The following is a 27,646-nucleotide window of genomic DNA, read 5'->3' as shown; positions in this document are numbered from 1 at the left end:
TCAGTGGTGGTGCATCATGACGTTGTTGTCGTCCACCATAGTGATCTGAATCACCGTTCTGATGGTGGAGATCTTCTTCACGGCATTCTGGAGGAGCCGCTTGAAGTCCTTGATGATCTCCTGGGCAGACCTGGAAGACGAGAGAGAGTTTTATATAATGTTCCCAATACAAGAACGGAGTCTGGTAAGAGTGCTTTTAGCTTTGCTGCCCCATCATCTTGGAACACTTTGCAGAAGGACCTGAAATAATAACTAATGCTATGTAACTGAATGTCTAGAATTAGAAAATTCTAAAACTTGGCCCAACTCTCTAAATACATGGCTCTACTAGGGGGCATAAAAATCCAAGCCTGGTGGTCTAACTGGCAATAAGACTGCTGCTGGTTTTCATCCAGGGATGGAACTTAAGGATTTTGGGCACTGGTCAGCCGGGCTAATAGACCACAAGTTTTACAAGCCCCGGTCCTAAATCTGTGCCATGCAATATTTAAAAAGACAACATTTCACCAGCCGGTGGGCTAGTTGGGCACATTTACTACTAGCTTAATTTCCATCCCAGTTTTCATCCTTCCCCAACCAGAGGAGTGGACGCAATTGTCAATCAACGAACTACCAGGGAGAATCAACTCTGCTGAAGAGACATGGTATTGGCAGCAAATGGGTATTCATTTAGACAACTAATCCTGGTAAATATGTGACTACACAAAATGACAGCGTTACGGAACACACACAAGAATCATGGGGTGAAAATAGAAATATATAAGCATAACATACAGTACAAACAACAACATATGTAGGATTCCACACATACTGTAGGCAGCATTATTGGCAGCTGATAGGAAACTTTAGTACGTGCTTCATTTTAGGGCATGGACGACACCAGTACCGCAATATTCTTTCCATGGCAAAAATGAAAACACAAAGCATACCTAACTATTTTGTCCTTTAAAAACCTGCACTATGTAAAATATTGTGTGCTATAGCTTGGAAAATAAATAAATGTGACTCTGGATGACAACATAATGATGTTTGTTTCCAACATTGGAGCTGTTTTCCTAAAGAAGTTAAATCCGCTTTGTGTTTTGTTTCCTTGCCACGATACTAACAAGTATCGCAATACTGGTGTTGTCCCGGCCCTACTTTATATGTATCTGAACGTCTTGTAAGTTCTCTTTTCTTCTGGTTTGCTCTATCAAATTTGCAATAGAGCTTTCATACATGTTCTATATTAGCTGATAATTTAAAAAGAAATACTAACTTAGAATTAAATCTACACATACAGTATCATATCACTAAGGTTACAAGTGAAACTTAGGCTGAGATTCAATCAAAGGTGCATTGTCAACAATGTGCCTTTGACAGAATCCCGGCCTCAAACTTGTAAAGTAGAAGAACTGAGTTTCATCAGTGACCAACAAATTAATATAAATGGCGGTGGGGTGACGCCAAACAAAAAAGTTTTATAAGGATCACAACTAGCCCCAAGTCCAAAACTACAGTAAGTAAAAACATAGCCAAACAAGTAATGTTATAAATTTTCCATGCATAACATTACCTTATGTAATTCAGTTATTCTTCTTTGCAAGCTGTTGAAGTTTTTCTTCTTGTACCTCGCTATCTCCTCCATCTGCAGGCCATGAGCCATTTGCCTGTGGAAACGAACCGGACACAGAGGCAGGATCAACAATGAAAGACACACAGACAGTGGAGGAGAGACAGGGGAGGGATGGAAGGAGGGCGTTCCATACCCTTTCTTGAATTCGGGAGGGACGGGGAGAGGTTTCTCAAAGTTGTCCTTCCCTATAAGCCAGTAGGTCTCCTCTGTTCCTCCTTTTCCATGTAAAGAGGAGAGGGGGAGAGGACAGAGAGACAGAGGAGAAAGAGAGAGAGGGCAGGGAAAGATGAGAGAGAAAGAGTTCAGTAGGCAGTTCTCTAGGTGAGTTCTAGAGAGTTCTAGGGAGTTCTAGAGAGTTCTAGGGAGTTTTAGGGAGTTCTAAGTATTCTTGAGCTTACTGTATGTAACATGATGGTGGTACCAAGTAGTCAGTTCTACCTGTGACTTTTACCTTAAGGTCTGTCCTGCCTCTCAGTTGCACCTTGTATCCTGCCTTGAGATCCAGGAGGATTTTAACTGTGCTGTTATGGATGTGGATTCTGTACACTGCAAATACAGGCGGCATGACAATCACAAACTCAAATGCATACACACTTTATAAAGAAGCTTCCTGGCTCAGTCAATCATGCACCCACGACAAGTCCTTCACTTTTAAGCAACAACAGTGCATAGACTACGTTACATATCTATTATACATGGATATGTAACTTACGCATCCCAGTAGACTCCATACGAGAGGCAGTGGTGACTGTGTCACCGAATAAACAGTATCTGGGCATGGTCAGTCCTACTACCCCTGCTACACACGGACCTATTGGATAGACACAGAGAGGTGAGGTAAGGGGAGGTGAGGTAAGGTATGTGTGTATGTGTGTGTGTTTAGCTGTATGTGACCACACTCTATCTCACCTGAGTGTAGTCCTATGCGTATGCGTACAGGGAGGTCAGGCATGTGTCTCATCTTGAAGGTGCCCACAGCACTGAGGATGTCCAGCGCCATGTTGGATATCTCTGCCGCGTGCCGATCTCCGTTGGCAACCGGTAACCCTGATGCCACCATGTAGGCATTCGCCTATTGTCTCCACCTATGAGAAGACAGGAGAGGGGATGAGGAACATTATATACCTGTATATATATATATGTATATATATATGTATATATATATATATATATATATATATATATATATATATATATATATATACACAGTACCAGTCAAAAGCAGCACTCCATCACTCTCCTTCTTGGTCAAATAGCCCTTACACAGCCTGGAGGTGTGTTTTGGGTCATTGTCCTGTTGAAAAACAATTGATAGTCCCACTAAGTGCAAACCAGATGGGATGGCGTATCGCCGCAGAATGCTGTGGTAGCCATGCTGGTTAAGTGTGCCTTGAATTCTAAATAAATTACCGACAGTGTCACCAGCAAAGCACCCCCATACCATCACATCTCCTCCTCCATGCTTCACGGTGGGAACCACACATGCGAATATCATCCGTTCACCTACTCTGCGTCTCACAAAGACGTTGGAACCAAAAATCTCAAATTTGGACTCATCAGACCAAAGGAAATATTTCCACCGGTCTAATGTCCATTGCTCGTGTTTCTTGGCCCAAGCAAGTCTCTTCTTCTTATTGGTGTCCTTTAGTAGTGGTTTCTTTGCAGCAATTCGACCATGAAGGCCTGATTCACGCAGTCTCCACTGAACAGATGATGTTGAGATGCGTCTGTTACTTGAAGTCTGTGAAGCATTAATTTGGGCTGCAATCAGAGGTGCAGTTAACTCTAATTAACTTATCCTCTGCAGCAGGGGTAACTCTGGGTCTTCCTTTCCTGTGGCGGTCCTCATGAGAGCCAGTTTCATCACAGCGCTTGATGGTTTTTGCAACTGCACTTGAAGAAACAAAGTTATAGAAATGTTCTGGATTGACTGACCTTCATGTCTTAAAGTAATGATGGACTGTCGTTTCTCTTTGATTATTTGAGCTGTTCTTGCCATAATATGGACTTGGTATTTTACCACATAGGGCTATCTTCTGTATACCACCCCTACCTTGTCACAACACAACTGATTGGCTCAAACGCATAAAGAAGGAAAGAAATTCCACAAATTCCACAAATTAACTTTTAACAAGGCACACCTGTTAATTCAAATGCATTCCAGGTGACTACCTCATGAAGCTGGTTGAGAGAATGGCAAGAGTGCAAAGCTCTCATCAAGGCAAAGGGTGGCTACTTTGAAGAATCTCCAATATAAAATATATTTTGATTTGTTTAACACTTTTTTGGTTATTACATGATTCCATATGTGTTATTTCATAGTTTTGATGTCTTCACTATTATTCTACAATGTAGAAAATAGTAAAAATAAAGAAAAACACTGGAATGTGTAGGTGTGTCCAAACTTTTGACTGGTACTGTATACACACACACACACACACGCTGAACAAAAATATAAACGCAACATGCAACAATTTTAAAGATTTTACTGAGTTACAGTTCATATAAGGAAATCAGATGATTGAAATAAATTCAATAGGCCCTAATCTATGAATTTCACATGATTGGGAATACAGATATGCAAAAAGTAGGGGTGTGGATCACAAAACCAGTCAGTATCTGGTGTGACATTGCAGTGCAACACATCTCCTTCGCATAGAGTTGATCAGGCTGCTGATTGGGGCCTGTGGAATGTTGTCCCACTCCTCTTCAATGGCTGTGCAAAGTAGCTGGATATTGGCGGGAACTGGAACCCGCTGTTGTAAACGTTGATCCAGAGCATCCCCAATATGCTCAATGGGTAACATGTCTGGTAAGAATGCAGGCCATGGAAGAACTGGGAAATTTTCAACTTCCAGGAACTGTGTACAGATCCTTGTGACATGGGGCCATGCATTATCATGCTTAAACATGAGTTGATGGCAGCAGATGAATGGCAAGCATTTCTAAACACCCATTTTTGCTTTGTCATTATGAGGTATTGTGTGTAGATTGATGAAGGGTAAAAAATATGTATATATACAGTTGAAGTCGGAAGTTTACATACACTTCAGTTGACCAACTGGGGACATTTTGTTGGTCCCCACAAGGTCAAATGGTATTTCTCGGGGATTTAGGGTTAAGGTTATAATTAGTGTTAGGGTTAGAATTAGGTTTAGGGTTAGAGTTAGGAGATATGGTTAGGGTTAGGGTTAGGGTTAAGGTTAGGTTTTTGGGTTAAGGTTAGGGTTAGGGTTATTGTTAAGGTTAGGGTTAGGGTTAGGTTTAGGGTTAAGGGTTAGGGAAAATAGGATTTTGAATGGGACTGAATTGTATGTCCCCACAAGGTTAGCTGCGCAAGACTGTGTGTGTGTGTTTGTGTGTGTGTGTGTGTGTGTGTGTGTGTGTGTGTATGAGTGTATATCTGTGCGGGTGTGTGTGTGAGTGAGTGCATTTGTGCTAAGGTGCAGAGAGTCAGTGCAGGTGGTCACTCCAGTTCAAGTGTTCAGCAGTCTGATGGCTTGTAGATAGAAACTGTCTCTGAGCCTGTTGGTATCAGACCTCATGCTACAATACCATCGGTTGTGTGGGGTCCTTGATGATGCTGAGGGCCTTCCTTATGCACTGTTTCGAGTAGATGTCCTGGATGGGTGGGAACAGGGTACAAGTGATGTACTGGGCCGTCTTCAACACCCGCTGGAGGGCCTTGCGGTCATGGAAGGAGCAATTCCCATACCAGGCCGTGATGCAACTGGTCAGGACGCTCTCGATGGTGCAGTGGTAGTATTTGGAGAGGACCCGGGGTGGCATGCCGCATTTGTTCAGCCGCCTTAAGAAGTAGAGCCACGGTTGTGCCCTCTTGAAAAGAGGGATGGTGTCGTAGGTCCATGTCAAGTCCTCTGTGATGTGGATGCCGAAGGACTTAAAACTGCTGACTATCTCTACAGCAGTCCCGTTGATGTGGATCGGAGAATGTTCCTCCTCTGCTTCCTGAAGTCAACAATCAACTCCTTTGTTTTGCTGACATTGAGGGAGAGGTTGTTGTCCTGGCACCACAATGCCAGTTCACTTACTTCCTCCCTATAGGCTGACTCGTCGTTGTTTTTTATCAGGCCTACCACCGTGGTGCCGTCAGCAACCTCGATAATGGAGTAGGTGTCGTGCAAAGCCACACTGTCGTGGCTTAACAAGGAGTACAGCAGAGGGCTGAGGACACACCCATGGGGGGGGGCGGGGGGGGGGGGGGGGGGGGGGGCTGTGTTAAGAGTCAGTGTGGAGGAGGTGTTGCTGCCAATCCTCACAGCCTGTGGTCTGCCCGTCAGAAAGTCCAGGATCCAGTTGCAGAGGGTGGTGTCCAGACCCAAGGCTCTGAGCTTGGTGTCAAGCTTGGAGGGAACAATAGTATTGAATGCTGAACTGTAGTCATTGAACAGCATTCTCACATAGGTGTTCCTCTTGTCCAGATGGGTTATTGCCGTGTGAATAGCGAGCGAAAGGGCATCTTCCATGGATCTGTTGGAGCGGTAGGCAAATTGGAGAGGGTCCAGTGTGCCTGGCATACTGGCCTTGATGTGGGCCATGACCAGCCTCTCGCAGCACTTCATGATGACTGGGGTGAGTGCGACGGGGCGACAGTCATTTGGGAATGTGACCTTGTTTTCCTTGGCCACTGGGACGATGGTGGTCTCCTTGAAGAAGGTGGGGACTACAGCCTGGGACAGGGACAGGTTGAAGATGTCTGAGAAGACGCCTGCCAGCTGGTCAGCACACACTCTGAGGACGCGGCCAGGGATGCCATCTGGGCCGATGGCTTTGTGGTCTCCATTGTGGTCTCCTTTGAGAGTTTGAGAGTCAGCCTCGGAGAGCGAAAGCACCTGGTCGTCCGGAGCAGCGAGAGTCTTCCTGGATGGCTCAGTATTGTCTTCCTCGAAACGAGCATAGAATGTGTTAAGCTTGTCTGGGAGTGAGGCTTCAGTGGGCACCACACAGCTGGATTTGCCTTTGTAGTATGTGATAGTCTACAGTCCTTGCCACATGCGCTGCGAGTCTGAGTTGTCGAATATCAATTCAAGTTTGAGTCTATATTGTCTTTTTGTGTCCCTAATGGATTTGCAGAGCTCAATCCTGCTTGCCTTGTACGCGCCGTGCACCACCGAGTCATCGGGGTTCGTTCTGGTGACATTGAATGCTGCAGTACGGATATCTCCGATCACCAAGGGTTTTTGGTTGGGGTATGTCCAGATTGTTATTGTGGGTACAACATCATCAACACATTTCCTAATGAAGCCTGTGACTGACGATGTACAGTATATTCCTCAATGTTGATGGATGAGTCCTGGGTGGATAAATCGTTGAACATATTCCAATCAGTATTCTCAAAACAGTCCTGCAGCATTGAGTCTGCCTCTTCTGTCCAGCGCCTCAATATTTGTTGTGTTGGTGGCTCCCTCTTGAGTTGCTGCTTGTAGGCTGGGAGTAGGAACTGAGAGACGTGATCTGATTGGCCGAAGTGGGGGCGGGAATGGCTTTGTACGCATCACAGATGTTTGTATATACATGGTCCAGCAAGTTGTTTCCTCTCGTGGGGAAGGATACATGTTGGTGATATTTTGGAAAAATGTGGGGGAAAAAACGTGCTTGGTTAAAATCACCCGTGACAATAAAGACAGCTTCCGGGGGTTTGCTTGTAGCAGTGTGTAAACAGCTGTGATAATGACACACGCTAATTCCCTCGGCATATAGTGGGATCGACATTTAAACATCAGAAACTCCAGGTCGGGTGAACAGGAGCTTGAGATGTTTTCAGCTTCAGTACACCCGGAATTGTTAATGAGGAAGCATACACCTCCCCCCTACTCTTACCAGAAGCCACCATTCGATCCATATGGAAAATGGAAAAGCCATCTGGTTGAATAGCAGAGTCGAGTGTATTGTCTGTAAAAAAAAAAAAAAAGCCACAGCATTCCCTGATGTCCCTCTGCAATTGAAGCCTTGCTCTGAGTTCACAAAGTTTATTTTCTAGCAATTGGACATTAGCCATTTGGGTACTAGGGAGATGAGGCCGTGTAGCCCATTTTGTCAGCCTAGTTTGGAGTCCCATTAAATAGTCAAGAATTTCCCCCCTCAGATGTTCATCACAAACATGTATTTAATTAAGTTCATTATAACAAATCAATCAATCATTTGATCAATCAAACAACCATTCTGCCCTTTCTCACCTCATAGAAGACAATGTTGGAGTTCTCGTAGGTAGCAGGTGATTGTTCAGAGAAGGGGGACATGACGCTGCGCTGTGACAGGCTCCTCAGAGAGACTCCACTGGTCTAACTCTTACTGTCGTCTATACTCAGCTTCTGGAGCACAGCAGACATCTTAGAAGACATAGGTTCAATCATGACTGCTAATACACCAGGGTCGTTCCACGAAAAGAGTGCCCTTTGATATTTTAAGTAGAAATTGTACACCAATATTGCATTTTAAAAGCCTGTTATATTAAATGAAGTGCCCTTTAATATAGACCACATGGATAATTCATTAAATTTTTTATATAAATAAAGGCTTGCTAAACTGCCAAAATTCTGCATTTTGACATGTCCCTCCATCAATCCTGTGTCACTTCTAGGAAGAAATCCAAAAATGTCTCCAAGTTTCACCATCATTGTAAAGCCGTAGTTACTTTGTTGCTTTGACAAAGTCATTTTGGAAGATTATTATTTATTTGATTTAATTAGTGATTCATTTAGGTCTGTCCCTCTTTTTAAGGTCAACCCTGTTACGTGAACTGATTTCTGGTTTTAATATGGTGACATAATTCCTTTTTAAATATATTTTTCAAAAAGAAACTTTGAACATCTAATATTCAAATCATCGTGTAAAAGCAGCTGAGCTGGTTCTACTCTCTTTGGACATTTGCTGGTGTTTTGTGGTAGAAAACTCAGTGGGTGGAGCATAACACATCAACCCTCATAGATAGACGGGCTAGAAATGTTTGAGCATTACATTTTTGGGTTGTTGCTTGCATTCAATTACCACTTCCTGTTGCACACAACAAGCTTCCATTCCCCCTGTCACAAGGGGATGTATTGCTGATTTAAGATGAAATTGTCAACCCTGTAACTTTATTTGTCACTTAATAGGCACTTACTATAGTAATTATTTAATTTAACCTGTTGAGATGGGAAACTGTGTTTATGAAGTTGAACATGTGCTCAGAATGTAAAAATGAGGTGAAATCAAACATTTTTGTTGACCAAGATACACTTCACAAAAAGGCCACTGTATCAGTGGAACGATCCACCAGTATTCGTAGTCGGTATTCATCATTTCCCAACCGTGAGGGAAAACAGTGGGGAATCGTCATAGACGCCCAGCAAAATAAGCCTACATTTACATATTGTTTATGAGAGCATTTCACAATACTTTTTGGTGAGAGTTTTGGAGTTTAGAGTTTCTTGGCTGACCTTGTTGCTAAGCGACAGGTTGATGAAGGTGACATCATTGAGGGTGAGCAGGATCTTGTTGGGACCCCGGAACAACCAGATGTGGTTAATGTGTCGCCTAAGAAACAAGAGACAGAGACATAAACAAAGAAAGATGATGGATGTTTGACCTCACTATGACCATAACAAATAGGATTACACGTTCACTCTAGGGGTTTCCCTTAAAAGTGCCAATGCTAACAGTTCAAGGATAGTTCACTCTACATCAAGTGGTCAGACACTTAAAGGGCAATTCCACCACTTTTAAATTATCTCCAGCACAATACCAGTGTCTATATATGTGAAAATCTAGCATTTCTACGTTTTGTAGAAAAACATATCAAGTTAAAAAGTTATTCCAGATGACATGATCAAAAATGTTTTTAAAATGTGATTTTCAAACATGAGATTCGCAGCGACGTGGGGAAAAAGACAATACCTCCCTCCGGCTAGAAACTCGTTGCAGGTTTTGAAAATCAGTTTTTCTTACTTTTAATCCTAACCTGTGATGTCACAGAGAATAATTTTTTTGGACCTTTGTTCTCTTTTTAACCACAGATCATACCGTATGTAGACACTGGTATGGTGCTGGAGATAATTAAAATGAGGTTGAAATGTGGTGGAATTGCCTTTTAACATGTTAACAGTTAGATGATGCCTATCTTTCCCATTTGTTTGGGTTTCTAGCCTAGCCAGTATGTACACAAGTAAATGTGAGGAGTGTATGTGTAGGCATGTTGTAGAGCTTTACTTGATGCAGTAGCTTGTACTTTATACAGCAGGGCTCTCCAACCCTGCTACTGGAGAGCTACCCTACTGTAGATTTTCGTTCCAACCCCAGTTGTAACTAACCTGATTCAGCTTATCAACCAGCTAATTATTAGAATCAGATATGCAAGATTAGGGTTATAGTGAAAACCTACAGGATGGTAGCTCTCCAGGAACAGGGTTGGAGAGCAGTGATATACAGTGTATAGGGAGTGTATAGGAAGATCATTTTTATTGAGATTGCTTGATGCAGTAGGTCAAAATAAACAAGACGAAAACCAGGAAGATCCCAACCGCTGAGAATGGATCCACACCTAGAGAAAACATTTCAGCATTTTATAACTTAGCATTATGTTACTAAAACCATGCTGTATGCATGTATTGTGGAGCATTTGAATGTGTGTTTGTGTGTCTTTGCATGTCTAGTGCATATGTGTGTGTGTACCTCCAGTGCAGATGATGCCGTTGATGAACCAGCAGTTGGAGTCAGTCTTGGGGGAAATACCGTGGGGGAAGTGGATGTCTCGACCCAGAAACCTCACCATGTCAGCAGCCTTATCTATCCTGTAGGGGAGGGGGTTATGGTTAACATAACCAATATTACTACAGTAGCACTAGTGCTAACCCTAACCCTAACCTCACCATGTCTGCTGCCATGTTTAGTCTGTAGAACCATAACCAATATCATCAATACACTATCATAACCCTAACCATAAATCAGGAACACCGTTGGGGAATTGTGGATGTCTCTACCCAGGAACCTCAACCAATATTACTATAGTAATATAACTAATCCTAACCCTAAACTAACCATGTCAGCCGCTATGTCTATCTTGTAGGTATACAATAGTGTTAGGGCCGTACACACGGCACACACCACCACCTCTAACCCACTCCTCCATTCCAACCTGTGTGTGGGCCTGAGGTCCCAGGTCTTCCCATCTGTGTCCAGTACCAGATAGTCAGCCAGGCTAGCACCAGACCTGTTGGTCCTCATGGGGTGGCTGAAGCCCTGGAAAGGAGTGTGTGTGTGTGTCACTATATAATCCAGATCGGTCATAATACATTAAGGCTGAGTCCCAAATGGCACACTATTTCCCTATATAGTGCACTACTTTTCACCAGTGCCCTACGGGTACACTCTTAGAAAAAAAGGTGCTATCTAGAACCTAAAAGGGTTTTTCGGCTGTCCAAATTCAGAACCCTTTGGAGAACCCTTTTTGGTTCCAGGTAGAACCCTTTTAGGTTCCATTCACAGAGGGTTATACATGGAACCCAAAAGGGTTCTACATGGAACCAAAAAGGGTTCTACATGGAACCAAAAAGGGTTCTCCTATGGGGATAATCGAAGAACCCTTTTGTAGTACACTTCATAGTGAATATGATGCTAACCTAAATCCTCATTATCCATGTACCTGGAAGACCAGATGGTGGGTGTGTCGGGCCAGGTTCCCCCAGACAGCCACTCCCCTGAGGCCCGGACCCTGTAGACAGCATGGGCCATCAACAGGACCGAGCTGTAGATGGTCCCAAACAGAGGAGACACATGGAGAGGAGAGAGACATGTAGGTTAGGGATGACAACACCTGCAATGGGATATAATGGAATAGAATAGAATTTGCATAAACACAAGAACACACATGGTCAGTGATACTGTTCACAAGTACACAGAGTCAGAAGCATACACCCACACCTCCCCCAGATAAAAACATACACACCACACACACATACACACACACAAACACACACACACACACCAGAATTATGTGTTTACCTGTTGTGGTTTAGCAAAAAGCATGAGCTGACTTAATTTCTTTATTTTTGTACCTGTTGTGGCTTGACATCCCCAGCTATCTCTCCCCTGTCTATAGCCTCCTGGTAGGCCTGGTAGAAAGACATATTGGGTGAGTCTATAGTGATGGTCAACACTGCATCATAGGCCTTCAGTAGCTTGTTGTTGTTCCTTAGGGCAGGGTAGGTGATGTTGTGGTAGGGTAGGCTGTAGAGTAGGGTGTCGTAGGGTAGGACCACAAAGGACCCCTCTGTCAGCTTCATGTCCTGGGCTGTTTCTAGTAGGAGCTTCTGGGCCCCCCCTCCGATCAGGACGGAGTGCATACACATGATCACCACTAGCGGGGAGTAACGAAAGGAAAAGAGGAAAAGCTTACCGGTAGTTTGCATGTACAGTAAATTCATCTTTCCTTGAGCCCTTCTTTGAAGTGATCACTGATCTGACTTGACTGAACGCAAGAGCTCCACCATATTACAACAACATCTAGTCACACTTTGTGAAGAATTCAAACTGAGAGTATTTCTCAATAGGATAAAGTGGCTTCCTCCCCTCAAAAGATGTATAGTCAAAGTAGTATTTCTCCATGTGTATGATATCAATACTCACAGCGTAGGTCCTCCACCTTCTTGAGCTTGGCCAGGGTCTTTCTGACCCTAGTGGCATCGTTACCGATGGTAACCACCAGCCTCACCGGCATCCCATGACTCCTCAGAGAGTTGGCCACCTTCAGAGAGGTCAGAGGTCACAAAAAACATGACATATATTTTCTTAGTGCCCAACGCAGTAACATTCTGTTTAAAAAGAAAGAAAGAAAATAAATACCTAAATAAATAATCATCATCATCATCATAATAATAAAACCTTCTGTTTCCTCTTCAGTCAACCGGCATGTTCTCTGCTAACCTTGCTGGTGGTCTCCACCCAACTGTCCTCTGCAGAGGCGATGATCTCAACGTGTGTAGTGTAGTGTTGTGTTGATAGTACCTTGCTGGCGGTCTCCACCCAGCTGTCCTCAGTGGAGGCGATGATGCCAACGTGTGCCCAGTGAAAGTACTGCATGAGGCTGAGCAGCACCCAGGTGGGCCGGGGCATGGAGTGGGCAAAGGTAGGGTGGTTCCGGGCATCATCTAGCTCATAGCCATAGCCACCCCCACGAGAACACTGCCTGAGGAGAGGATTGAATAGAATAGAATGAATCGGAATGGAATATAATGGAATAAAATGGAATGGAATGGAATAGAATATATTAAATTAATAGAATCCATCCATTATATTCACATTTACTACCACCACCCCTCACCAACCTTGTTCCAGCCCTTGCCCAGTAGCGATGCAGCGTCACAGTACCCAGGGTTGGCTGGTCCTATGAAGCCTGTAGCACGGGTATAGAAGCCCATGAACTCATCCAGAGCCCTGGATGTCTCACACTTCTCCTCCAGGATGACATAATCAAAAGTGGCCGCCAGTGAGAGGGCGGGGTCTCTGTTGATACGGTCGACCGCCAGCCGAGCCGCCACGCTCGGCAGCGCCCTGGCGAAGAGAGGGTCACATGACCATGGCCCCACCACCCCGACACAGAAGCGGCCGGCGTGAGCAGAGGGGCCAAGGGGACCAAGGGGTGCAAGGCACTGGAGGGCTAGGAAGCATATCCAGAGGACATCATACTGATGGAGACGGAGGGAGAGATGGAGGGAAGGAAAGAGAGGAGAGAGAGGAAGGGGGAAGGGATGTGCCTTGGGGTGGTCAGGAGATGTGTGTCCATATCTGCCCATGTGGGAGGTTTGCTGTGGAAGGCACAGAGCGGTGGTCTCATCTCAAGGAGGCTAACACACGCTATAAGCTGCTATAAGCAGACTGTCACAGCAGGGCCAAAGACGATGTTCTTAACATGTAGACCCCAACTCCCTGTCAACATGGACACAGAAAGACAAGAAGAGAATCTTAATACAAATGCATTATAAATCAATCAACCAATCAATATTTGTATATAAGGGTTATGCACATAATTATGTATCTGTTACAAAGGGAGCTACACAGGCCTAAATCACACACTTTGATTTTCGAACCAGTCTTTTTTGTGATAAGACATTCTAACAGTGTTGGCATTGTCTTGGCTATATTTAAATGAAACAGCAAGAATGATTTTACACTGATGTCAGGAAATGTACAGGCTGTAAACGGCTCAGTTTGAAGAGGATTATCTGATTGAATATGACCGAGGTGGACAGGTTATCATAGCCTAATCCCTATCTTGCAGATAATAGGCCTATGGCCATATGTAATATGAACCTCATGTGGACTATAGTAGCCTATGACCTTTTGTAGATAACAATTTATTCAATGCTTAGCCTAAATTCATCCATTAGAAACCACATAATATTTGATTATGTGGTAGGCCTATCAAACACAAGTAGCCTGCCTATGTGTCTGATCATTTGTGGGTTACTCCATATGTAGGCATATGATATAGGCTATATCTATTTCTTATTGAACAGAAATTAAGACATTAAAACATTTCCCGCTTTTATTTAGGAATACAAATATATATCACTTACCATGCTACAGAAGGATGAGGAGGGCTACTTTTATTCCAACCCAAAAGTGTAGAAAACGAAGGTTTTACCACCGTCATTCCTTATCCAAATTACATCTCCAAAAAGACAAAAACAACAGCAACATTTCAAATTGCGAAGTCTTACTAGCTCATAGACATACTAGGCCTATAGAAATGCAACGTTTTAAACAGCTGAGCGGCGGCAGAGCGCGTGCTAGTCACCGGTATAATCTCATCCGTGAGTGTGTGTGCCGGCATTACTGACCTAGAACAAGTGACCCTTATCAAATCCAATCTTCTGCAGCTACTGTGGCCTACAGTAAGCCTATAACACTTTCCTTTGAGAATTCCTATGATTTAGATCCATTGCGCACTATGCCTGTCAGTTGTGTTGTCAATATGTGAACCGGGTGCCATTGCAAATATTCGGACATGATAAGCTCTCATATTGATAAAGTTTCAATGATTGAATCAGTTTTTATGATAAATTCGAAAAGGATCTCAGAAATGATCTCTGCTCTACGTGTATAGTACCCTGGGGTTCAGATACAGTATATCATCCAATTAACAAAATATTGACAGCAAGGGTAAGGGCATAGTCTCCAAATTATAGATATTCCTACTTGAAGCAACATATCATCAATTACCAATCTATTCAAATTGGAACAAAGATATACCAGCAGTAATTAACTGGAGTACTGTCTGGTCCAATATTACAATATTACATTCTCATCAAGAAACCCAAATCACCAAATCACCAGCTACAATTTAGCCTACATACAACTCCCCCCAAAAAACGTTTTCAGATTAACAGAAATCCAACCCCTGTCTGTATGCTCTGCCCCCAGGGTACTCCTGGTATATTCACTCATATCATCTGGGTGTGCCCAGAGGTTTTCTCCTTTTTATCGAAATCCATCCCATGTCTTTCCAATGTGCTACTGCTTAATGATGACTTTACACTAAACCTAACATACAGCAGCCAAGAGAATGTGGTTGCCTTAAGATGGCCAGCCCCACACACTCTGCCATATCAGCAATGGATTTCCTCATTCATGGTCATAGCACAAATTGAACTATCAATCTCCCTTGACTGCATGGTGCAAAATCGGACAATATTAACAGTTTAAAATCACTTCTTTGATATATTTTCTTTTTAGTCATTTAGCAGACGCTCTTAACCAGAGCGACTGCACCATTTTGATACTTTCTTCATACTGGTCCCCGTGGGAATCGAACCCCCAACCAATGCAAGTGCCATGCTCTACCAACTGAGCTACACTGGAATATTACTAAAATAAGGCGGTCCTGTGGGTGGGAAGGGGGGTGGGGCGATAAATGTATATTTGTGTGATGTCTGTCGGTTTGTGTTTTTTGTCATCAACCCAAAAATGATAAAAACAGGAAATGTTTTTATATTAGGCCTACCTATAACCTTTATCTACAACCTTATTTTGCTCTTTGTAGGCAGGCCAGACACTTCTGCCCAAGTAGCGTGGGGCCGAAGTTACTTTGTAGACTACAATAGTGGGATAAATCATTTATCTCAATCTCAACATAATAACCATATTGTTCTACAACTGGACTTTCTGGGACAGAGCACAGCACCAAGCACATGCAATGCAGGCTCTAACCTGACATTCCATCTTGATTTCCATGTCCAGCCTGTCCATATTTACTCTGTATTTTACAACTCTGGAACTCTGTCTTTGAAACAGATGGAAAATATGAATTAATCTGCTTCTAGGTAGGCCTGTGGTCTGGTCTGGAGACTAGGGAGCCAAGGGGAGTATTAAATACACTATATATATAAAAGTATGTGGACACCCCTTCAAATTTGTGGATTCAGCTGTTTCAGCCACACCCGTTGCTGACAGCCATGCAATCTCCATAGACAAACATTTGCAGTAGAATGGCCTTACTGAAGAGCTCAGTGACTTTCAACGTAGCACTGTCATAGGATGCCACCTTTCCAACAAGTCAGTTCGTAACATTTCTGTCCAGCTAGAGCTGACCCTGTTATTGTGAAGTGGAAACATCTAGGAGCAACAACGTCTCAGCTGCAAAGTGGTAGGCCACACAAGCTCACAGAACGGGACCGCCGAGTGCTGAAGTGCGTAACGCGTAAATATCGTCTGTCCTCGGTTGCAACACTCACTACCGAGTTCCAAACTGCCTCTGGAAGCAACATCAGCACAATAACTGTTCGTCGAGAGCTTCATGAAAGTCCAATGGCTGAGCAGCCGCACACAAGCCTAAGATCACTGTGCGCAGTGCCAAGCGTAGGCTCGAGTGGTGTAAAGCTCGCCGCCATTGGACTCTGGAGCAGTGGAAATGCGTTCTCTGGAGTGATGAATCACGCATCACCATCTGGCAGTCCGACAGACTAATCTGGGTTTGGCGGATGCCAGGAGAACGCTACCTGCCTGAATGCATAGTGCCAACTGTAAAGTTTGGTGGAAGAGGAATAATGGTCGGGGGCTGTTTTTCATGTTTCTGGCAAGGCTCTGAGTTCCAGTGAAGGGAAATCTTAACGCTACAGCATACAATGACATTCTAGACGATTCTTTGCTTCCAACTCTGTGGCAACAGTTTGGGGAAGGCCCTTTCCTGTTCCAGCATGGCAATGCCCCCATGCACAAAGTGAGGTCCATACAGAAATGGTTTGTCAAGATCGGTGTGGAAGAACTTTACTGGCCTGCGCAGAGCTCTGACCTCAACCCCATTGAAAACCTTTGTGAAGAATTGGAACGCCGACGGTGAGCCAGGCCTAATCGCCCAACATCTGTGCCCGACCTCACTAATGCTCTTGTGGCTGAATGGAAGAAAGTCCCCGCAGCAATGTTCCAACATCTAATGGAAAGCGTTCCCAGAAGAGTGGAGGCTGTTAAAGCAGCAGCAAAGGAGGGACCAACTCCATATTAATGCCTATGATTTTGGAATGAGATTTTGGAACGAGCAGGTGTCCACAAACGTTTGGTCATGTAGTGTATCTTCTAGCCATAATGGATTGGTGTGTGTGTATCAGTCCCTATAGCAAAAATAGGCTACAAAACATTGTAAGACACTAGGATGCCCTTAAACACTGATCTAAGGTCAGTGTTGTGTTTTACCTTGTAATTTAAACCTTAAGATTTGGGAGTAAGCTGATCCTAGACCTGCTCCTATCTATGGGAAACTTCTACATACAGCATCCAGATTGTAAGTTATTCTTCTTGAGGCTAGAGGGCAGCACAAGATAGCAACTTCAGTGGTTCATTCTCATTGGGTAACAGTTCTACCATGGAGTTCCCATGTGGAGCATAGAGTTTAATTCTGGAACTCTATAATGGAATGATTGAAAACAGATTCCGATTCTGCAGGCGCTTTCCCTTATTCACCCAGACTTACTCAACTAATTCAGTGTGATAAGCTAGCTTGTACTATTTGGTGTTGGGAACAAACAGCAAGATTTAAGTGAGTAAACGTCATTGTTTTGGGCTTGATCTGTCTCATCTGTTCCCTTATTCCCCTCTCTCTTTCTTTGTCCCACCCCTCACTCACTCTCTCCTAACATTCGAGAGGTTGTATCCATGTCCTTATTAAGGATGACAGAGGTGACATGCTCTCTCTCTCTCTCTCTCTCTCTCTCTCTCTCTCTCTCTCTCTCTCTCTCTCTTTCTCTCTCTCTCTGTCTCTTTCTCTCTCACTCTCACTCTCACTCCCCCTCTCTCTCTCTCTCTCTCTCTCTCTCTCTCTCTCTCTCTCTCTCTCTCTCTCTCTCTCTCTCTCTCTCTCTCTCTCTCTCTCTCTCTCTCTCCTTCCCCTGACATTAGTAACAGCAGTAGTCTGCCAATACTAACAGGTCTCCAGATGTTAGTGGGGTGACTCACTGCCAAGGTTGTGCATCCCAAATGGCACCCTATTCCCTACATATATAGTGCAGAACTTTTGACCAGGGCCCATAGGACTAAGGTCAAAAGTAGTGCACTACACTCTTAGAAAAAAGGGTTCTAAATGGGTTCTTCGACTGTCCCCATAGGATAACCCTTTTTGGTTCCAGGTAAAACCCCTTTTTGGTTCCAGGTAAAACCCCTTTTTTGTTTCAGGTAGAACCATTTTGACAGCAAATTTTTTTCTAAGAGTGTTACTATTTTTATTCTTTATCTGCATCGTTGGGAAGGCCTCGTAAGCAAGCATTTCACGGTAAAGTCTACATCCGTTGTATTCGGCGCTTTTGACAAATAACATTTTGTTTTATTTTATTTGTGTATGTAGGGAATAGGGTGCCATTTGGGACTCAAAGAGACTGACTTCTCTCATGGCCCCATGCAGAGCTCAGCCCAGCTTAGCCCCACACCCATTACATTATCATTGTAGCGAATTAGGGTGTTGAATGTCCACGTGTGGTATCGAATCATGAACTCTTAGATGTGGGGCCAGGTTTGGAATACCATGACAGTCCTTTTAGAATACTACAAGTTCAAGCATGGGGAGACCACCTTCGAAATACATCCAGGCTGCATCCCAATTGGCACCTTTTTCCCTATAGTGCAATACTGGTCAAACGAGCCCTGGTCAAAGGTTGTTCCCTACATAGAGAACAGGGAGCTATTTTGGAAGCAGACAAGATTGAGCATGCATCCCAAATTGCACCCTATTCCCTATATAGTGTACTACTTCTGACCAGAGCCCTATGGGTTTTCCCTATTGGCCCTGGTCAAAAGTAGTGCACTATATAGGGAATAGGGTGCCATTTGGGACAGATAGTGAGCCACTTACTGTCAGTGATGGGTGGTTCCCAAAGACTGGCTATCTCCTAGTAAGACCATATTGAGACATCATCGCCCAGTGTTCCCTGAGTCTTGTCTGATGCTGTCCACAACAGTCTGGCTCTCTTCTTAGGGAAGCTGATGATTGAACAATAATAATAATAATAATAATGGCAATAACAATCTGGACCTCAAAGATTGTAGATCAGAGAGTATTATTTTAGAGGATATTGTTTTATTGTAATGTGGGTTTATTGTAATGATTTTGATGAGCAAGGCCACACTTCCAAGACTTTGAGTTTAAAGGGGCAATCTGCGCTTTGTCCATCCATTTTTTGGACTTTTAAATTAATATATAATATATATATATATATATATATAAATTAATGATACATACATACCCATTGGTTATTGAAGAATATAACTTATACATGCCTCATGAGCTTAGTTCAACTGTCGTACCCCATCCAAACTCAAAATATAAGCTTGTTTTACTTATTGTTGGTAAACAACACAATTGTAAACAAACACTGTATAGCCTCAAAACATGGTTAAAACTATCATTTTGATATCATGGATGGTCAGTCCTTGCATCCATAGCTCTGTCTATGAATTCTAGAGTGGTTACATTTCTCCTGCCCCATACCTCAGCCTTTTACCTAAACAGTGGTGGGGTGCCCTCTTTGTTATTGTTTGAACTGCAGATTGCATTCAGAATAGCCTACAGGCTCAAGAAAACCCATTAAAACTAAGTTTGTTTTGTATGAATGGTTGTAGTGATGTTTCAGTACTAGGACTTCTGAGGAAGTTTCTATGTCAAAGAAGGATCTATTTAGCGTCTATTCTTCCCCTCAAGGAAAACATTTTGGAGAGGATGAACGGGTAAACAAGTGCCCCTCCCTCTTTCTTTTCTTCTTCCTCTCTCTGTTTGTTTTACTTTGAGATGGAAAGAGAGCAAGAGAGAGAGAGAGAGAGAGAGAGAGGGCGGGGGAGAGGATAGGGTCAGTTGGAGTTGGTGATTACAAAACACTCTCTAAGGAAAGAAAATATGACATTGGCCTCAGCTGCAAAATAGCAAATGACATCACTGATATTTCAAAAGGCTTCTTTCTGCAGAATGTGTAATAAAATGCTAAAATCAATTGCATGCAATATGTGTGAATTGAATTTTAAGTATCATTTAATTTACAGAAATTGCAAATAAACACTCAGTCATCCTTTTTGGGTGGCAAGTGTAATATCTCTCTCTCCCTCAACCATTTTGGCTATTATGTTAATGCTTCGGATGTCCAGTGAAGCCTTTAATATGCCTATATGTGGATAGACAATCACTGAAGCCTGTACATCTGAGTTTCCATAGCTGACAGATATATCAGATTAAATATGTTTTATTGTCACATACACAAGATAGGTGCAGTGAAATGTGTTGTTTTACAGGGTCAGACACAGTAGTTCAGCGGCCCTGGAGCAAATTAGGCTTAAGTGCCTTGCTCAAGGGTACATCGACAGATTTTTCACCTTGTCGACGCACTGACCGCCACGCTACCTGCTGCCCTGATAGGACTTTTGTCAAAACCAAACAAGGTCCTCGTATGAGTGCTTAAAACACATTGCTTGCGTCCTAAATGGCACTCTTCTCCCTATATAGTGCACTACTTTTGACCAGAGCCCTATGGGCCCTGACCAGTGGCCTACATGTATGTCCCCTGGTCAAAAGTTGTGCACTCTAAAGGGAATAGGGTCCCATTTGAGACACATCCATTGACTCTTTCTATTTGTTTGTGGTGGCAACCGACAGACCATCCCTATTCCCTAACTCATTTTGGCACTCACAACCAAATCTGTCATGGCATCCCAAATGCCACCCTATTCCCAATATAGTGCACTTCTTTTGACCAGGCCCCATAAGACTCTGGTCAAAAGTTGTGCGCTATAAAGGGAATAGGGTGCCATTTGGAATGCAGTTATCCCCTGACAACACAGTCATACTACACAGAGCTATTGTAGAGTAGAGTGTTGCTGAGTTCTCTGGAAGACAATTTAAAGGGGCAATCTGGGATTGAAAAAACAACAATGGCTATATATAATTCATTCAAAAGTCTAAAAATGGATGTAGCAATCCCAGATTGCCCCTTTAAATAAACAGATTGATTTAGAAGCAGGTCAGTGTCTCGCCACTAATTTGACCAAAATTACAAAAATCATGGTTTCTAATCGCTATCAATTAAAGAGACTGGCGGTTGGCTATCTATCATTGTCACGACTTCCGCTGAGGCTGCCCCCCCTCCTGGTTCGGGCAGGCTTCGGCGTTCGTCGTCACCGGAGTACCAGCTACTGCCGATCCCATTCTCATCACTCCACTTGCTCATTCCCCTAATTAGTATGTGTATAAATTTGATTGTCATAGCCCCGTAAGAACCCTCTGCGGCTATGAGAAATTGGGGTTGTGAAGGGCTAACCACGCGATACCCAAGACTACAGGGTAAGCAGGAGACTCAATAATCATAAAGGTGATCTGCTCAACATGCGTCTCCTGCGTAATCATGGTGACTGGTACCGTAACTTCCTTAACCAACCCGAACCCTAATGGTCGACTATCTAGTGCTCTGATGGGGAGTGGAATGGTTAGGGGAACCAATTAAATGCGCTTGGGGCATTTGATTTATGTAAACAAATAAACTCTGGACTTCTGTATTTTACCTCCTGCGCCTGACTTCTTCATTCACACCTCGTCACAGAATCACTCACCCGATCTGATATGGAGTCAGCAGGAGAAGACCGCATGCCTGGAGTTGTGGCAAGGGTCCAGGAGCATTCTTCGATGTTGGCCAGCTTGGGGGAAGCGATGGATCGGGTTCTTCAGCTGGTAGAACGCCTGGAGAGGAGAGGATCCGATCTATCGAGACCAGCTGGTCAACCGGATCCAGCCACCTACACCCCAGCCCCGTGAGGGATCCAGATATCCAGGCCACTGGCGTTTGGTGGGACGGCAGCGCGATGTAAGGGATTCCTACTCCAACTGGAGTTGTATTTCTCCAGCATCAAGCCGTAGCCCCGGGAGTGGGAGAAGGTATCAGTCCTCGTTTCCTACCTTTGTGGGAGAGCCCTGGAGTGGGCCAACGCGGTGTGGAACGAGGGAAGTACCGCGTTGGAGGACTACGGGGAGTTTTCTCGCCTCTTTCGTGACGTTTTTAATCACCTGCCTGAGGGTCGAGAGGCGGGTGAACGACTGGTTCATCTGAGGCAGGGGACGAGGACCGCTCAGGACTACGCGCTGGTGTTCCGGACACTGGCAGCGGGGTTCCGGGTGGAAAGAGCGGGACCTAATCGACTATTTCCATTGCCACCTAAGGGAGGACGTCCGACGGGAGTTAGCCTGCCGGGATGCCATGCTATCGTTCTCCCAACTGGTGGACATGGCCATCCGGCAGGACAACCTGCTAGCAGCCAGAGGACGTCCTGGTAGGGATCTCCCCGTTCCCACTTCGGACAGGGTACTCACGCATCACCCCAGGTAACGAACACCCAAACGTGTTCAGAGTCCTTTGCGGCGCACTGTACTTTATATATCTCCTTTCCTGATCACTTGGTAGGTTCCCATTGTAAGGCGCTAGTCGATTCAGGCGCAGCTGGGAATTTTATGGACAGGGCATTTGCATGCCGTCAAGGCATTTAATTGGTTCCCCTAACCATTCCACTCCCCATCAGAGCACTAGATAGTCGACCATTAGGGTTCGGGTTGGTTAAGGAAGTTACGGTACCAGTCACCATGATTACGCAGGTTACGGTGGTCTGTCCAGACGAGGAAAGGGTGTTTCGCCCCTTCGAGCCAATGTCTCCACACCGTCAAAGCTCGGACAACAGCCAGCAGCTCCCGATCACCAACGCCGTAGTTCTGCTCCGCCGAGCTTTGGTGTATTTAGTTATCCTCTTCCCCTCATTCCTTCAGTGATTGAGTCAATGCATTGGGCCCGCCTTTTCACCAAATTAGACCTCAGGAGTGCCTACAACCTAGTGCGTATTCGGAAAGGGGATGAGAGGAAAACAGCATTCAGCACAACCTCGGGGCATTATGAATACCTGGTGATGCCCTACGGTTTGATGAATGCTCCATCCGTTTTCCAGTCCTTTGTGAACGAGGTGTTTCGGGACATGCTTGGTCACGGTGTGGTGGTCTACATCGATGACATCCTGGTGTATTCCGCTACGCACGCCGAGCATGTGTCCCTGGTTCGCAAGGTACTGGTCCGACTGCTGGAAAATTATCTTTATGCCAAGGCAGAGAAGTGTGAATTTTTCCAGCAGTCAATCTCCTTTCTTGGATATCGCATTAATACCACAGGTGTGGAGATGGAGGGAGACCGCATTGCAGCCGTGTGTAATTGGCCGACTACAACCACGGTAAAGGAGGTGCAGCGCTTCCTTGGCTTTGCCAACTACTATTGAAGGTTTATTCGGGGCTTTGGCAAGGTCGCAGCTCCCATTACCTCCTTGTTGAAGGGTGGGCCGTCCCGGCTCCGCTGGTCTGCTGAGGCTGATTTGGCCTTCAGTAGATTGCCGGGTCTGTTCACCTCAGCCCCGGTACTGGCTTACCCCAATCCATCACTACCGTTCGTAGTGGAGGTGGATGCGTCCGAGGTAGGGATAGGAGCTGTCTTATGCCAACGCTCGGGCACGCCACCCAAGCTCCGCCCCTGTGCCTTCTTTTCGAAGAAGCTCAGCTCGGCGGAGCAGAACTACGGCGTTGGTGATCGGGAGCTGCTGGCTGTTGTCCGAGCTTTGACGGTGTGGAGACATTGGCTCGAAGGGGCGAAACACCCTTTCCTCGTCTGGACAGACCACCGTAACCTGGAGTACATTCGGGCAGCGAGAAGGCTGAATCCTTGCCAGGCCAGGTGGGCCCTCTTCTTCACCCGGTTTGATTTCACACTCTCATACATTCCGGGTACGAAGAACGTGAAGGCAGACGCACTGTCTCGGCTGTATGACATAGAGGAGAGGCCCAGAGACAACACCTCCATACTCCCGGCCTCATGCATTGTGGCGCCGGTAGTATGGGCGATGGACGCACATATAGCGCAGGCATTACGCACAGATCCATCTCCACCGTAGTGTCCAGCTGGGCTGCAGTACGTGCCTGCGCTTATCCGTGATCGTCTGATCTACTGGGCACACACGTCACCCTCCTCTGGTCATCCAGGTATCGTTCGTACAATGTGCTGCCTGACTGAGAAGTACTGGTGGCCTACCTTGGCTAAGGACGTGAGGGTGTATGTTTCCTCATGCTCAGTGTGCGCCCAGAGTAAGGCACCTAGGCACCTCCCAGTGGGTAAGCTACAACCTTTACCAGTTCCACAATGACCATGGTCTCACCTGAGTATTGATTTTCTCACTGATCTTCCCCCCTCCCAAGGTAACACCACTATCCTGGTCGCTGTGGACCGCTTTTCAAAGTCCTGCCACCTCCTTCCTCTGCCCGGTCTCCCAACGGCCCTACCAACTGCGGAGGCTCTGTTTACTCACGTCTTCCGGCACTACGGGGTACCATAGGATATAGTGTATGACCGAGGTCCCCAGTTCATGTCTAGAGTCTGGAAGGCGTTCATGGAACGTCTGGGGGTCTTGGTCAGCCTGACCTCTGGATTTCACCTCGAGAGTAATAGGCAGGTGGAAAGGGTGAATCAAGATGTGGGTAGGTTCCTGAGGACCTACTGTCAGGACTGGCCGGGGGAGTGGTCGGTGTTCCTGCCATGGGAAGAATATGCTCAGAACTCTCTCCGCCACTCCTCCACTAACCTAACACCCTTCCAATGTGTTTTGGGTTACCAACCGGTCCTGGCACCGTGGCACCAGAGCCAGACCGAGGCTCCTGCAGTGGATGACTGGTTTTGGCACGCGGAAGAGACTTGGGACGCTGCCCACGTTCGCCTCCAGCGCGCAGTGTGTCGTCAGAAGGCCAATGCTGACCGCCACCACAGGGAGCCCCCGGAATCTGCCCCTCCGCCTGCCCTGCCGGAAGCTGAGCCCGCGGTTTGTGGGGCCGTTTAAAGTCCTGAGGAGAATAAACGAGGTGACATACAGGTTGTTACTCCCCCCTGATTACTGTATTACCCCCTCGTTTTATGTGTCTCTCCTCAGGCCGGTGGTAGCTGGTCCGCTCCAGGAGTCTGAGGTACGGGAGGTTCCTCCACCTCCTCTGGACATTGAGGGGGCCCCGGTGTACTCGGTCTGTTCCATCCTGGATTCAAGGCGTCGGGTGGGGAGCCTTCAGTATCTCGTGGAGTGGGAGGGGTACGGTCCGGAGGAGGGTCCCAAGGCGGGACATCCTCGATCCCTCCCTGTTGAGGGATTTCCACCGTCACCCTCCGACTCGCCATGCTCCGCGTCCTCCTGGCCGGGGTCGGCGCACTGCTGGAGCCGCGCGTCAGGGGTGGGGGTACTGTCACAACTTCCACCGAGGCTGCCCCCCCTCCTGGTTCAGGCAGGCATCGGTGTTCGTCGTCACCGGAGTACTAGCTACTGCCAATCCCATTCTCACCACTCCACTTGTCATGTCTTGTCAATCACACACACCTGGTGCTCATTTCCCTAATTTGCATGTGTATAAGTGTTCCCTCTGTTCCCCTTGTCTTTGTGAGTGATTATTTGTTGTGAGAGCGTGTAGCTCGGTTGAGCTACTATTCACTGTGTTTATGCCAAGGTGGATGTTTTCCCTTGGAATAGTTTTGTTTGACGCTTGGGGCGTTTGATTTATGTAAACAAATAAACTCTGGACTTCGGTATTTTACCTCCTGCGCCTGACTCCTTCATTCACACCTCGTCACAATCATGTTTTTCAGCAGGCACTTATTTTCTCACTCTCATTGTCAAAGTCTTGGGAGAATGTGCAAATTACTTGTCCATAAAAACACAAACATATACAGTGTGGTGCCTTGCACACGCAGACACAGGACAGATAAATCTGTCTTCTATAGGGAGTTGAAGGCATACTGTGAAACACATTATACTGTATGTGGTGTGTGTATGAGCGTGGTGTGTGTGTGCATGCGTGTGTACTCTCTGTAAGTAAGTAGGGGCGAGGGATGGGTTGAGGTTCCGAGGCCCAAAATAGAAATACTTCACCTCAAATGATCAGTCCCCTTTACTTGTCAGCAGTCTGCTCATACTGCCCCAAAACATTGATCTAGGTTCAGTTTTGTGGTGGTCCGTGTATGGTTAAGGTAAGGGTTTAGGAGGCTGAGCTGATCATAGACCTGTGCAAATACTGACAGCATCTGTGATATTGTGGTATCAGATAAATCGGTCAACTGATGAAACGCACACACACACACACACACACACACACACACACATCACACAGAGGAACGGCCTACATCCAGTTAAACAAGGTCAGCTAGTCTCTGAACTACAAATGATTGCTCAGCAAACACACATTTGTAGATAAGCCCAAAGAAGCAAATATGTCCACATTTCTTGATATTTATCATCAAACAGACCGTGCTCAGTGATCAGACTCAATTCACACAGTAGATAAGGAAGCAAACCAGTCCAGTTACAGTTTTGCTTTATCACTTTGGTACTATTTTCACAAGTATGTGGTACATTTTCACAACTCTTAATACAAAACTCCAAACTAGTCACACTTGTAACGCAGCCAGTCTTTCATTCAAAACCTGTCATTGTGCATTCATTTGTATTGTAAACATCTCTCACCACACAACCCTTGATTCAAAATATGTTTATATTGAAATGTAATGAAAACATTGATTTAATCACCAAAACACAACATAATGATATCTTTTCAATTTAGTCATTTTAACTACCAGTTAATCCAATAGCAAACAATGCAAGATACGTGTTTCAAATCGCCCTTAGAAGTGATGAAAGTAATATGCTACAGTACTGTAAATTACAGTAGATTACACAGTTTTCACATTAGGCAATACACTTACATTACCCAACAAAATTGACAGAAAATCTATAATTTTCATATTATCTATGTGTAATCGAAGGTGTGATCAATTAATCATTCATGCAAAAAAAACTTCTTATTTTTCAGATATAATTGTAACATCTGTGTACTGTCTGTAATCAAATGTAAGAAATTAAATGAAACAAATTAAAGGAATGGAAATAAAACATAACGTTTAGCATGCATTAATTTGCATCAAGCCTGTCTTGAGCATTTGGCCATAAATTCTCATCCACATCACAGTGAATGTCCTTATTGTTCATGCACCGTGGGAAAAACATCTTGGCATGGCAAATCCAAGCTTGACATTGGTCTGCATTGATGTCGTCACATGACTCATCCTTGGCCAGAAGGAGGGTGGCACGCTCATGGGGATGGTGATCGTACACCTTCCACCTACATGCGTAAAATAAATTATTCAATAGGGTTGAGGAAAGGCGAGTATGGGGGCAGGTATAGGGTCATGAATCGGGGATGGGCCCGAAACCATGCTTGAACCAACTCTGCATGGTGGAACCTGACATTGTCCTACACAATGACATAGCAGACAACTTCACCTTGACAGGCCTGCTCAATTTCACTGAGAAACACAATGAGGTGTGCAGCATTGTAGTCTCCAAGTAATGGCCTCAATCCTACCACACCATCTTCAGAGATAACAGCGCACATGGAGATGTTTCCCCCACGTTGTCCAGGCACTTGGACGGTCGCCTGTTGGCCGATGAGGCGCCGCCCAT

The 27,646-nt window shown here is 45.1% G+C and overlaps 1 pseudogene across 1 annotated transcript; it reads right to left on the bottom strand.

Moving 5' to 3' along the window:
* Positions 1–27,646, bottom strand: LOC311132528 (retinal guanylyl cyclase 2-like; annotated as a pseudogene). Its single transcript has 19 exons — positions 27,554–27,646; positions 12,937–13,296; positions 12,617–12,797; positions 12,239–12,356; positions 11,668–11,969; positions 11,256–11,392; positions 10,749–10,852; positions 10,286–10,404; positions 10,085–10,154; positions 9,014–9,151; positions 5,713–5,800; positions 5,393–5,584; positions 5,171–5,236; positions 2,525–2,700; positions 2,328–2,426; positions 2,054–2,161; positions 1,749–1,821; positions 1,584–1,649; positions 1–130 (listed from the first exon to the last, which is right to left on the bottom strand). The product of its transcript is annotated as a retinal guanylyl cyclase 2-like (transcript).

Source organism: Coregonus lavaretus (assembly GCF_964263955.1).
Source record: "Coregonus lavaretus genome assembly, chromosome: 7".
NCBI classification, from domain to species: Eukaryota; Metazoa; Chordata; class Actinopteri; order Salmoniformes; family Salmonidae; genus Coregonus; species Coregonus lavaretus.
This window is presented reverse-complemented; position numbering and strand designations above follow the sequence as displayed.